This window comes from Hydra viridissima, unplaced genomic scaffold (genome assembly GCF_058129835.1).
Source record: "Hydra viridissima isolate aposymbiotic clone 2 unplaced genomic scaffold, HvirCarnegie_v1 scaffold_13, whole genome shotgun sequence".
In the NCBI taxonomy this organism is placed as follows: domain Eukaryota; kingdom Metazoa; phylum Cnidaria; class Hydrozoa; order Anthoathecata; family Hydridae; genus Hydra; species Hydra viridissima.
Window position 1 is genome coordinate 9,569,098 of NW_028324312.1, and position 13,197 is coordinate 9,582,294.

Here is a 13,197-nt window from a genome sequence, read left to right on the forward strand (position 1 = left end):
TCCCATGGGATTCCATGAAAAATTTCCGTAAGGGAACCTCCATTATCTAAAAAAATAGATCATATATAACATGTGTATATATCAAGAGTATCATAATAAAAGTCATATTGTATTGTAAGTAAATTTTACAGAGTTTGATGTGGTTATTAAATTTAAAAGATTACAGCTAATTAAATTTAAAAAACATGCATATATAGTATTCACAAAATGTAGTATTCAAAAAAGATAATTAAATTAAAAATACATATATATAATATTAAAAATGATACTTGCTTCCATTTTAAATTATACAAAGCAAAAAAAAACAAAATATTAAAAAATTTAACAAAATTCTTAGTAACGCATTATACATATATTTAGCAAAATTCTTAAAAAAGAAAGTTTTCTTAAAACGTTTTTATAATACTCTCGACTATTGTTTTTGATTGGTTCTTATGACTGGTTCTTTAAATAATATTTCTGAAAAAAACTACACACATTTACTGCATAAATACTATAAACAAAATAGTTTACAAATGAAATCTTTTACCATGATATTGCCAAATAAAATGTATAACTTTTAAATATCGTTTATGTAAACCTGTAGTTATTCGATGAGCATGACACAGAGTGCTTTAAGGAAATAAAAGAGCGATTGCAGTGCTTGTAAGATGGTAGTGGAAGGTAGTCTATTAAAGAAGCAATAATTATACATAGAATCTCATTATTTTCTCCACAGACCTCATACATACCAAGCTCATGCACAAATTGTGTGTTCTGCTCATTAGTAAGAGCATACTCAATTCCATCTGTATCAAAAAAAAGAAACAAAATTCTTGCAAAAATAGGAAGTTCGTGATCCTTTGTAAAGTCAAAAATCAAGAATAAATCTTTTTTGTAATGGGTACCTTGATAGACAATATGGGTAGAAAATGTATCTGGCAGTTGTCCAAATGTAGTTATAATTGCCTCAGAAATTGTAGAACTAAAGTTTGTGACATTGAATGAAAATGAATTGACCGCATAAATTTTTGAACTTGGTATGCTTGAATTATTGTATGATTACAACAACTGGTGTGTCTCTGTTAAGGTTTTACATACATGCTTGTAATTGTTAAAATTTCTGGCACATTTTTTAAAGTAAGAATGCTTTTGTTCAAACCTCAAAGTGAAAACTCGCATTAGAGGCCCGTAACGTAAAATTAGCTGCGGATAGTGGGACAAATAATGATGTTTTGGTAATAGTTTTGAAGAAGAGAATAATTCTCTACGAGAAGACAAATAACCATTTATTGAAACCTGCAGATAAGCAATATGTTGAATGTCAATATTAGGTGAACATATAGTCTCAACAATTTCTTTCAGCCTTAAATACAATAACCACACAGGATCTTCAAAATCTGTAATGTAAATTCCTATATAAAGGGGAAACAAACGCAAAAACACCCAGTTTTGAACTGCATGACCACTTAACTTTTCAGTACTCAAAGTTTTATTCATCTCACAAGGTTTATCCAAAGCATCTCCTTCAAAATATTTCTACATGTTAATTCTTCTGTTGATGTTGATAAATGAAAACCATCGCTTACTAACAAAATATTTAACAAATAGATACATATCTCGTGAAGCAACGCCTTCGAAGATATCATGAGCTAAGCATGGTGGCAAACTTGTTGACACATGAAATCCACATAAATTATTAAATGGTGAATTAATTTTTATTCCTTCAAAATTGTTACCATTATTCTGAGCTAATTGAAGCGGGCTATTATTGTGGCTTGATTCTGTTCGATCTATTCGAATTGAGGGTTAAAATCAAACTCTGCACGTGTTGCTAAACAGTATAGACAAAAGTGTGAAACTTTGCTAAAATTTTCACAAAATCCTCCTATAGAATGTGATCCTAAATTATCCCCTAGTATGCATAGAAGTTTTGTTTTTATAGATAAACTTTCAGAAACAGAACCAGACATTTCTGCCGATTCAGAAAATATTGGTGCAAATACTTTGCTGACGCCAAAGTACTTTAAATCTTCATCTTTACACATAAGTACCAGCTGTAGCTGCTCTGATGTATATCTCTTGTGTGATGGAATATTAGCTAATGTTAAGTAAACTGCAAGTATTCTGTTTTTTTCTTCCTGATCCAACTGGGTTGACAATTTCAAAACAATCTTGATATAGAATAAGATATGAAATTTTATCATCAGACTTTGCAATATCTCGAATTAGGGATCCACTCAGTAAGTCTGAATATATACCAAAATTTTCTTCATGTTTTAGCCAAAACCCAGGTTCATTCCCGTGTTTATTGTACATCATTTTTAACAAATCCTTTATTGGAACATGATGAACAGTTCTAAATTTTTTATTGCTATCCAAACCTAAAGTAAATTCTATTGGAGTTATGTAACTCATGTGTTTATCAAAATAAGTTTTCCTTTTTTTATTAGTACTTAAAGCGTACAAACTGTTTATCTTTATTTGTTCTGACTTTTCACAGATATCGCTGCTTTGATTCGAGATTGCAGAAGTCAGACTTTGAACAGAGAATTGAGTACTCGAATTATTAACTACCATAAGTTTATCAAAAATAGATTGAACACAAGAAGCTGGAAATATATTTTTTTCTTGCAATTTTAAAAAAAAGAGAGCTTGATCCTTCAAATATTTTTCAGAAGAAATATTATCAATACAATCATGAAACTCTTCATTGTCATAGTGTTTTAAAGATCCACCTGAAATGACTTCTTGTTCAAGGATGTTAACATCTTTATTGTTGTTTGAATTAGAAGAAATTAAGCTATGTACAACATACAGTGGCATGATAAAACTTGAATCTCATTGCTTGTGTCGTCTTGTTATATGAGATGCAAATGAATTTCGATTACTGTAAGAACTTTTGCAATTCATGTATGGACAATGAACGCGGTCAAGTGAATCAAGATGCAATTTAAGATGTAAGATAAACTGAGATAGTCCAGCACATATTTTTTTTACATAGTCATATCACATTTAAAACTTTTGAAAATGTTATTTATTTCTGTTGTTGGTTTATTTTCGATAATACTTTTATTATGTTCTTTTCTTATATGCAATTTGAAAGTTAAATACGTTTTAAAAATAATTCTGCAATTTTGAATGAAACAAGGAAATTGAACATTAGCTAAATTGCGATGACTTTGATAATGAGTCATGTAACTCAGCAAAGATTTCATCTTTTTACCACAATGGTTGCATGCTTTTAAATCCAATTTAGACATTATCTTTTTCATAAACTATATATATATATATATATATATATATATATATATATATATATATATATATATATATATATATATATATATATATATATATATATATATATATATATATATATATATATATATATATATGTAACTCTTATCCAATTTTTTTATTTCTTCAACACTGTGTTTCACCATCAGTAGGTTCATCAGAAAGAATGTATGTATATATATATATATATGTATACATATATATATATATATATATATATATATATATATATATATATATATATATATATATATATATATATATATATATATATATATATATATATGTACATAATTACATATTCAAAATATATATACATATAATGTAATAATTATTAGGATTTATAATATTTATAAGATTAAAAGGATATAAGGTATGATATAAAACACAACTAGATAACCTAGTTGTGATCTTCAGGGTGAAGTCTTCAGCCTGAAGGTACCATGGACTTCAGCTATGTCTTAGTAAGATATAGCTGATGTTAATGATATCTTCAGGTGTTTGATATCAACGTGTTTGATATCAAACACGTTTTATATACTCAATCTTTAATCTTGTATTTGATATCAAATACGTTGATATCATATAAGTTATATCATAAAATCAAGTGCAATAAGAAATGACATTGAAACAAAAAATATTATTTTGTAAATTGTTGGATGAATTATTTAGACATACAAATATTTCAAATACAAATTATTCAAAAATCATTGCTAAGACTAAATATTTAAAAAAAACATGGCAACCCAATTTACTTGATTTGTCTAAAAATTTTACGGTAAAATACCGTGAAGTTGTTAAGAGTCGTGGTCGCGGCCAAAACACCGTAATAGTTACGGTATTGTACCGCAAAATACGTTCACGGTGAAATACCGTGTTATTCACGGTATAGTACCGTGAATTTCACGGTAAAGTTTTACAGTGTAGTCTCTAAATATTTAATTTCATATCAGCGATAAGAAGTACCAACTTATTAGCGCAAACTTCCGTCATTTTTCTCAACAAACTTGTCATTTAATGTGAAAGCTTACATATTCAACACTATCATCACATTCATAACTAAAACTTTATCAGTTTCTCATTTTTTCAATCTACGGACAAATAAGTACGGAATTACGTTTAAATTGGTTGGCGTATTTAGGTTATGTTTGTTACAATTTAAGTACATTTAAGCTTCGGCAATTTATTTATTATAAAATGCATACCAAATGTTAAATGTATTGATAGAGTTTTTAAGATGCAAAACATTTAATAACATTTATTGAGAAGCTAATCGTCCGCATTTAAAAATGCAACCTCCGCAATTAAAATCGTTTTTAATAACTGAAGGATAAGATGAACATGCTATTAAATGGCTGCAGTCGCTTTATAAAACCAGAAAACTTCTTATCACTTTTTAATTATTTACAAAATGCAGAATATAATTTATCATTTTAAAGTACATTTTCACTTTTTGTTAAAAAAAATTTAGATACGATTTATTTTTTCCAAAATAATGTTTTTTTTTTTTTGGTGTAAAAAATTTATTTTTTAGTCGTATTTAAATTCATTTAATTATATTAATTATGACTGTATACTAGGCAGCAACAATTTTTGTCATTAAATTGCTTCAAGCTGGAGTAGATAGTTTATAAGAAAATAAGAGTTTCAGCGTGAAAAGTAAGATCTAAAGTCAACTAGAAGCAATATTATTTAAAAAGTAAGTTTATGAAATATCAACTTAAATAAACCGCATTTGAGACGCCAGTTTTTGTAGAATTATAAAGAAAAGGTAAGGTTAATGAATTAGTTCATTATGAAGTATAAACTTGGGTGAGTCATAATTAATACATTAAAATATAAAAGACATTTACAAATGTAAAAAAAATTAAATTTAAATAATATAGAATCGGAAAGACTTGCAACGTTCATATATTACACTTAGTTTTATAGACAAATAAACAATTAGTTTTTCTAAAAAAAATTGAAAATCAGATGATACTTTGCAAAAACTTGCGATGATTGGAGCCTGGAAACATAAAAGCCCTCAAGTTTCTTGGGTCCCTCCTGCCCCAAACATGACAGCAACAAGTTTATAAAATCATTTTTAAACATATTGCAACCTTATTTGATTGTTTTTAAAACAAAACAGGTCTGTAATATCAAGCCGACTATATTCTGTATCCGTTATATATTTCAAAGTGTCTTCGTAGAGCGCAATGCGCTCTACATAGCCATAAGCTGCTCAGAGCGCAATATTGTACACGCATGCGCAATTATTTTATTATAACAGTGCGATTTATATTTCACAATAAAGCTGGTTAGATAGACGGTTAGGGTAAGGGTTAGGGTTAGGGATGGGTTTCTTGGACTTTTATTTTTAGCAGGTGTTTACCGATCAGCAGGTGAAGCTACAGAGGAGTTATGGGACATTAGTGATGGCCGGTAGATTTTTCGTTCTGTAATGAGTTGTGAGCGTTTTCATACCATTTCAAGAGTTTTTAGATTTCATGACAATGCAACTCGATTATTAAGACGCAGCAATGACAAACTTGCACCTATTCATAAGGATTTTAACTTTTGGGTACAAACACTTTCAAATAGCTTTAGACCATATGAAAACATTACTGTTGATGAACAGCTGGTTCCATTTCGTGGACGTTGTTCTTTTAGACAATATATAAAATCCAAACCAGCTAAATATGGGTTAAAGCTATGGTTATTGTGTGATTCTAGTACCAGCTATGTCTGAATGCACAAATTTATACTGGTCGTGTTCATGGGGATGGCCCAGAAAGGAATCAAGGGCAACGAGTAGTACATGATTTAGTTGAAGTCATAAAAGGATCTGGAAGAAATGTTACAATCGACAACTTTTTCACATCAGTAACACTTGCAAAAGAACTTTTGGAAAATAAGTCTAGTTGGAACGATGCGCAAAAGTTAAAAAGAAATTCCTACAGAATTTTAACCTGCTCGAACACTAGAAGTCTACTCATCATTGTTTGGTCACCAAGAACAATTAACTTTAGTCTCATATGTCCCAAAGAAAGGAAAGTCAGTCATTCTGCTGAGTAGCAATCATTGTGATGCAGAGTTATCAAACCGCCCTGACAAAAAACCACAGATAATTCTGGACTATAATTCAACGTAGGGGGATTAGATACTCTTGACCAAATAGTCTCTACTTTTTCTACAAAGAGAATGACGCGCAGGTAATTATGAATATAGCAATACTCTATATAAGTTTATGAAACATATTATTTATTTATCTATGTTTTATAATTCATGGTAATCTTTTACAACATCCTAGACATCTGCTGTTAATGCTTTTGTAATTTGGATGCATTTAAATCCTACATGGAATAAACAGAAGACGCATGGAAGTAGATTGTTTTTAAAAGAACTCGGTAAATCTCTGGTAGCAAACCAACTCCAGTCAAGACTGTTACTTCCTAATTTGTCTTTAAACTTACACGATTCTATTTGCAAGTCACTAGCAAATATTTCATCACGAAATGTTGAATTAAGTTCTTCAATGTCTTTCAAAATGCAAGCTCTGTGTTAGATCACTTGATAAAAAAGTTCGAACTACTTGTAATAAGTGTAACAATTTTGTATGCTGTACACACAGCAAAATTCTTTAAGAACACTGTGCAAAGTAAATCATACATGCATATATATATATATATATATATATATATATATATATATATATATATATATATATATATATATATATATATATATATATATTAGGGTGTCCCAAAAATATGAAGTTTTATAATATTGATGTCTCACCCCATTAAATATGTCTGTATGGTAACAGTAGTTTACCTGCCAAATTTTAGCCCATTTGGAAAATGCTTAGAGGTCCCCAAAGGGGTCGAAAGTTTCCAATTTTGGTGTTTGATCGTTCGCTACCAACTTTTGATACAGTGTTATATGATATGATTATAAATGTTTTATGATTTTTTTATACAAATGAAACAAAATATATAATTGTGAAAAAATATATAAATCTGCAATGCCTTTTATTTTGTAATTTCAAAAGTTAGGTCAAAAATGATTGAAAAACAAGGTTTTATTGAATTTCAGTTCGCTTGAATATTAATTAATAAGCATTTATGTAGATTAAGCAAATAATTCAAATTTTAGCTAGCAGTTCACGATTATATTCTGCAAAGTTTTTCCTATGTTGTTCAACTACTTGAAGCAAAAATTGTTTTCCAACGCTACTCCCCGTTCTGCAGAGTCATTGATGCAAACCAGATTCCTTACAAACACTGCCGCAACTTGGAAAGAAGGAGTATCTGACCAGTTTTCAACAGGTATATCAAGAAAACTGGCATCAATATTGGATGTTTCAAAAAATGTTTTAGACGCACGCAAATTATAAAAACTTTGTGGTAGTGTTTTCATCAGATGTGGCCTCGATCTGCTTGTATTGTGCGGACAAGATCAGTCTTTTCTTTGTCAGACAGGAGAGATGAAAAAAGAGCAAGAGTTGCCAATTCTGGACTGATGTACCAAGAATGACGCAGCATCATTTTTAATCCAGTCGAACCAAGAACTGCATCGTCGTAGTCATGCAAACGCTGTATCGACAAAATATCATTCACAGGTGTATCAGCAGTGAGCCTGCATGAAAACCATGACTGAAGATAAAAACGAATGATAAACCGATTCAAACTTTGAATACCTTGTAGTTCTCGAGCTGTTAAGTTAAAAATGGTTTTATTTACGGTGAATAATAGTTCAATTTTTAATGCGTAGATGGCTTTTGCCATCCATCGTGCCCTGTGCAGTGCACCAGGTTTGCGAATGGCTACATCAACTTGCAGCCCAACCATTTGCGCAGCAAGAAGTAGAAACTCTAAATAGTCATCTCGTGATTGTCTGACCTCAAGTTGATATTTGATGAATGCTTTAATTGCATCTGAAACAATTATCAAAGGGGTTGATCTGGCTTTTGGTGTGTGAATCATTTCTGTCCATTTTTCACGAAACCTTTTGAAAAATAAAATTTCTGATCCAGTGGATGGTCCAAGACAAACATTGAAAACATCGGCAAGCAGCACTTCAAACATATGATGACGGCAAGCCATCCATAGTAAATTACGTCCATGGCTTTTTCTAGAAGAGTGCAAACTCCATTGAGTTTTCCAGTATTGGAAGCTGTCCTGTCAAAGCACTTGCCAATAACCATTGATTCACACTTCCAAGATTTTATATGTTCATGAACTGCATCAGCAGCTGGTCGTCCTGATCCAGATGCTAACTTTGGAACTCCAAGAAGTTTTGTAGTGCCATCGACAAGTGACGAGAGCAGAACAGGTAACCGATCTACGCTGACCACACCAGTAACATCGGTCAAAAGTTTCCCATCCCAATGAACAATGGATTTTGAGGGAGCATAGTTTTCTTTTACAAGAGCTGCAGCTTGTTGACGACGGCGCTGACGATGACTATGCATTGTACTCTTGGAAAATATTGTCTCTGATATCGGAACATCAGCTTCGTTGAATGCCGATACAAGAATCATAGTTGACTTTCTAATGCTGGTATTTGTCCTATCCAGCACATCTGCAACTTTGGGAGATATAATGTCTCTGCGATGTCTGCGTTGTGTTGTAGAATTTGTTTTACTTGAGCATGCTGATTGTACAAGAAATTCTTCATCAGATTTATCATCTTCATTAGAACCATGGCAAACGGATGATGTTGTTGAATGTGTTGCACTGTCCAGTTATTGGTCTGCAGCTGACTCTGCTGTTGATGATAACCCACTCCGTCCACGGTAAACAATTTTCGATACAGCATCTTTTGCTGCATTATCGACATCCCTGATAAATTGTTTTTGACGTTTAGCAACTCGTTTTTCTTTAACCATAAGTTTTTTGTCCACAGACCCAATCGATCCCGTTTTTGATTGTTGTTGTAATTTCAAAAACTGTCTGTCTTCATCAGTTTTTATCAACTGTTCAGAGTTGGCATGGCTGATGTCAAAAAGTTGACTCAACTTATTTGTGTATTCTTTTTGGTTCATTTGATCAGTAGAGTTATTTCTCTTATGATGCTTCATCAAACGAACTTGGTCAGCATACAGATATTTAATTTTCTGTATTATGTGATGTTTTTGTCGAACAGGCAGTCTTGATTTAACCCAAAATGGGAGCAGTTGCTCGTGCACTTGTTGTGCAGCTTTATTAATGTTTAGCTTCTGTACACGGTGACAGAATACAAAATTTTTCATGACATCTCGGCCTGAAGGGAGGCGAGCACCTGAGATGGTTTCTTTTGGAAAGCCGATAAGCCATGTTGTTAATGCTTCTGGTTACTGTAGATTTAGCCATACCCTAAAAAAATAATACAAGTACCAATGACAGTATAAGTGTTATTAAGTATAAGTAGTTTAATATTGTTTTTAAATACTTTAATATATTTTAGAAATATTTGGAGAATGCAATTAAAAAATGATTACATAATTGTTATATTATTAGTACAATAATTAACTTACAAATTGTTGCTGTATTTTTTGTTTTTTTCACCAATTTATATGCAATAAAGCATGAGCAAATTGTGTTTACTAAAAATAAAAGAAGACAAAATGGCCACTTGGTCATGTGACAATAGCACTGCAGCAAATAATAAGTAAAAGTAAAATTTGTTTCTAAACTTTTGTTCAAAATAGCGAGTTGACTGGTCAAAAATATACATTTTTTGCATTCTCTAATAAAGATTATCATTCTATAGGTAATTGTTAATAATATTTTAAACTATAATTAATGTCAGCAGTGAGATAATTAAACTAGTTTGCATTTCTAGCTTTATTTCACTCATTTTGTGCACATTGTTTAAGATCATTGATATGGATTTTGAATGAACTTGATAGTAAAATTTTCAAAGCCTTTCGGGGACCTCTCAAACTTGTTCAAATGAGCTGTAACTTCACCAATTTAGTTATTGTACCCAAGAGACACTTTTCAGAGGGTGAGACATCAACTATTTAAAAAAAAAAATTTCCGTGCATATCTGGGACACCCTCATATATATATATATATATATATATATATATATATATATATATATATATATATATATATATATATATATATATATATATATATATATATATATATATATATATATATACACATATATATTTATGTTTAGATCTTTTTTCTGTTAATAACAAAATAATGTTTTGTTTTTGGTAAAACAGAATAAAATCTTTTTAATCTTTTTAAACAAATGATTATTTTACTAAAAACATTATTTAGTTGGGGTCCGTATGGACCCCAACGTAACAAGTGCAAGTAAATTAGCGACGGCATAGTAGGGTTAATTTCAGCCGTCATCCTGTTTCGCTCAGCATACAAATTGCTTAATGCGTCAGAAAAAAGGCGCTCACTTGGTGCACTGGTAGCAGGTGTACATAAAATCATCGTTGAAATGCAATACAATATTGGAAAAAGATATTGATTTTGATGCCAAAACTCTAAAGCATTTTGTTCTTGCACTGACAATTTTATATATTTACTGATTTCTTTTTTTAAATCTATGGTTATATTTTTGTCACTACCTATTCCGGAATCATCTTCCGGAATCATCATCCTCAAATGACAACTTAAATTTTTTTGATTCCATTGTCACCCTTTTAATTGGAATTATTTTACCAACTCTTTTTGCGAGATAAAAATCTGACAAAAATTCTTTTACGCTTTTTAAATATTTCTTTTGTTCGTACTTTTCAAAGAAATGAAAACTTTTATAATTTGGATCCAAAAAAGTGGCACACAATAAAAAGGAATTATTCTCTAATTCATATGAATCTTTGTTAGTTTGTAAAGATTCTAAGAAATGCGATTTCAATATTACAACTAAAGGAGGAGTTTTACTTTATTTTTAATTAGCTGCTTCTCAAGGTACTTTATACTTGGAATAATTAAAGAACACGTTGCATACCTATCGCCAGATAGTAAAACGCTTACTTGATGAAAGATTAATAAAGCATTTACCGTTTCTTTTAAGTTTACAATTTCATCTTCATCAAGTAAATACAGCGGTGGCCAAAAATTAAAGACCACTCATTATTTAGTTGGTTTCTTAATCTTTAAATTAAAATTAAGAAGATTCTAATTGACATACTAAATTTTTTTTTTTTAATATCTTGTTAATTAAAACATACGGATTAAAGTGGTATAATTTTTTAAATCTATTTCTAATTAAATAGCATTTAACTTATTAAAAAACTGATGAGTACTTATAAATCTTCTTTAAATAAGTTGGACAAAATTTAACGACCACTTTCAAATCTTTAGTTTGCCCTTATTAAAAATTGCTTATTACGTTGGCTATAAAATAAAATGTCGAAACCTGAGTTTCGATATCAAATAAACATTTATTTTTTGAATTGCAATAAGGATATAAAAATATTGCAAAAACGCGTGCAAAGATCGAAGAAAAAGACAGATACGCGGCTCTTGTATTAAAAGAAGAAGGCTATAGCATCAGACAAATAGCAGAAAAGCTCGGAAGGTCTCACTCTTGAATTATTAACATAATTCAACGATACAAAGAGACCCGGTCAATTAATGATCGTCGTAGGACTGGACGCAATAAAATTTCAAATGACCGTGATGTTCGCTCGTTAGTGAGATTAATGAAAGAAAACAGACAAGCATCATCTACAGACTTGTCTACGAAATGGACACTGTCAAGTGATCTGAAAGCAAGCCCTAGAACTGTGCGAAGGGTCCTCCACAATTTAAATTATTTATGGCGTGCTGCTGCAAAAAAACCACGCTTAAATAAAAAACAAAAATTTGCCAGGAAAGAGTGGTGCAAACTACATAAAAATTGGTCAACAGATCAGTGGAGCCGTGTGGTCTTTAGTGATGAAATGAACGTTGAGGTAGACAACAGAAAAGGTCGCATAATGTTGCGTAGACTTCCAAGCGAACGGTTCGATGAATCATGCATTTTGAAACGAACAAAACAAGGCAGTGGTTCAATAGGCATTTGGGCCTGTATGAGTGCCTGTGGAGTTGACGTTTTTCATTTATTCGATGGTAGACTCAACAAAGAAAGGTACATCGAAATTTTGGAAAACTCGCTTATTCCTAGCATTGATTTATGGCATTTGCAAGATGGATTTATTTTCCAGGAAGATAATACGTCGTGTCATAAAGCGCATGTTGTTAGCGATTGGTTCAATTCTAATAAAATTCAAGTGCTTCCATGGCCTGCTAATAGTCCAGACTTGAGTTCAATAGAGAATTTATGGTCGTGGCTTGATCAAAAGCTTGGTAAAGAACAACTTTAAAATTTGGAAGATTTGAAATCTCTCATCATTTGAAAAATGTGCCTGATGAAGTAATCAAAACTTTCATGAATTCAATGCCAGAACGAGTACAAGAGTGCTTGAAAACAAATGGAGGAACAACACGTTTCTAAATTATTTTTTTATTGCTTTTTGAAATTATTTTGAAACTGGTCTTAAAATTTTGTCCAATTTTTTTTCCCATTTATATTTTTTACTAGTCAGTTTTTTAATTTTTTAACATTATTTTGTAAAAAATTATAAATTCTTTTATAATAAATATAAAATACAATAAAAATTCTTTCTAAAAATGTTTTTTTTTTTTTTTTGATACCTTTTTCCAAAATAAAATTATACTAGTATGTAGCGGGAAACCATTTCTTTGGGGTAATTCCGTGTCAAAACAACAACAAAATTTCAATCTCTAAAAGACTTAATTTTTGCAACAAATATACTTAACTAGGCTAAAAAGAATTCCACAAAGTTGTTTCAAACAAATCGGAATATTTTAGAAGTTATGCTCGTTTAAAATTCAAAATTTTGTAACATTTTTACTTATCATGCTCCCCTAGCAACGTCCTTAGTAAAAAGTAAATGTCAATACATACGTTGTT